At 22.3% G+C, this 2,319-nt stretch overlaps 1 long non-coding RNA gene across 1 annotated transcript; it reads right to left on the bottom strand.

Annotated features, from left to right (window-relative positions):
- Positions 1–848: 848 nt before the first annotated feature.
- On the bottom strand, positions 849–2,080 carry LOC126550164 (uncharacterized). The gene is made up of 2 exons (XR_007604206.1): positions 1,764–2,080; positions 849–1,090 (listed from the first exon to the last, which is right to left on the bottom strand). It is a non-coding gene; the product is annotated as an uncharacterized LOC126550164 (long non-coding RNA).
- Positions 2,081–2,319: the final 239 nt, after the last annotated feature.

The raw sequence follows: 2,319 nt of genomic DNA on the forward strand, positions 1-2,319 counted from the left end.
GTGAAATCGAAAACTTATTTCGCAAGCTTTTTCAAAGCCGAATTTTTAATAGTGCACCTTTTGAATAACATATCATTTAATTAAAAAAAATTATATTGCAACAGGTATAGGTATCATACACCTGTTGTTGGAAAAATTTATCGACAATCGCGTACAAAATGATTTAGAAACTAAAATATGTATGTTGGGTAATGTTGTATCATTAAATTAACAATTTTTAAAATATACATAAATTAAATAGCAAGCAATTTAAGTAATAATATTCGAGATCATTCTTCAGACTTAAAAAATGTAATAACACCCCGTACATACAATGTACACATGATATATTTCAGCCCTCTCCTCATCACTCCCGCTTTTGCTTCTGCGATTACTACCACTATTCGTATGAACATTAATTCTACAATTTCTACTACCTACTATATTTAGTATAATATATATTGCCATCACTGTTAAATAATATGTACTTATACCATGTTCCGTAGTATATTAAGATCTTAGGCCAACATTTATTATCACTAAGATTTTAATAACGGGATGATGAAAAAATCGTACCTATTTTAATTTATACCGTCTCGGAGTAAGTAAACAAAATATACGCCATATCATCGAAATGGTGTAAGAAATTCACGTAAATTTGTAAAAATACAATTTTTTTCTCAACTTTTCATTTCAAATATAGGCACGGTTTACATAATTTTTTCACTTTATTAAAAACCTTAATCGTATTTTATTCGTGAATATATTATAAATGTATAACATAATAATTGCTATACATTTCAGGTATCAGACACATTTTTAAAACTTAAAATAAATACAAATAGTGCATATATCAGTACTAAATAATATATCTTATAAATCAATTTTTATTAATTTAAAATATATGTTTTGATGTATGGCATAGAATACTGTAATTGTACATTTTAAACATTAGTTTTCTGTCTTTTCACTGACTATTCGAATCGTTGTATTTTTATATTAAACTCGAGTTCCATTGCAATTTACTTGACATATTATATTGAAAAATTTATGGCATAAATTCCACATAATCATCATACTATGTGTATCGTTTGACATACCATTTTATAACCTTGACAATATATTTTATTATTTAAAATAAAATTATTCTAGTAAATAAAAGAAAAATGTATAATAATGATATGATAACTATGATAAAATAACTTAAAAATAACGACTATAATAATTCAGTTAGATACATTTCAATATATAAATATGGTTTTTTTGAAAGCACATATATTTTCATCTTTAACGATTTTAATTTAATAAATATAAATGATGCATTCATAGTAACTATAAATTACATTAATGATTAAATCCGTTGATATGTACAAAAATAAATAGTTACATTTATTTTCAATTTCAAATTTGCTGCCAAAATTATTTTTCCAACTTTTTCTCTATTCCATTTATATGAATTTTATTAAAAAATAGTATTAATATAACTATTAATATAGTTATTAATTATTATAAATCATTAAAATATATATATACATATATATTAAATTTAGAATATTTTTTAAGAATATAATATATTATAATATTATTTAAATTATTTTTCTTTGGGGAATTAACATGGAAAACAATCAGAAGAGTAATAAATTAATTTAAAACTAAATTTTACCGTATTTCTACAATAACTGACTTTCAGAGATGGACGAGAACATTTGTTCATAATATATTTTATTATTTTATTTTCTCTAGAATTTATACGTAGATTATAAAGTGAAAGAGTTGACACATACCTAACATCCAAACAAATGCAATATAGCTTTTTATTGTTTGTTGAACGTTAAAAAATAAAAATAAAAACATCAAGAAATATTCGCCACAGTGGTAATCTTGACTGTTATTTTTTGATATATTTATTGCTGTATCCATGTAAATAATTATTACATTTTTAATAATAATAAATATATACACTTATTACACTGGGAGGCTGTGCCAGTTCTCATTTCACGCTTATGGACCAGGGGTTATCTTCTTTGTATCTTGAAAGTTAATATATATGTAATTTAAATATTTAAAAATAATACAGGTAAAATATAAAACATGTTTTTAAAAAAATGATTATTATTATTATTATTATTATTATTACTATTTTTTTTTTTTTTTGGTTGCCATGGGCACGTTCATGTGTAATATAAAAATATATGTATAACTTTTTTATATAATAAAAGAACATATCTGATTTTTCCTAACTTTTGATCTTTAACTACACAATAATTTGACGAAATAGCAATTAATTTAAATTTCTTAAATATATTATGAAGTTTTTTTTTTATGTTGAGTTTAATAAAA

Source organism: Aphis gossypii, chromosome 2 (assembly GCF_020184175.1).
Source record: "Aphis gossypii isolate Hap1 chromosome 2, ASM2018417v2, whole genome shotgun sequence".
NCBI classification, from domain to species: Eukaryota; Metazoa; Arthropoda; class Insecta; order Hemiptera; family Aphididae; genus Aphis; species Aphis gossypii.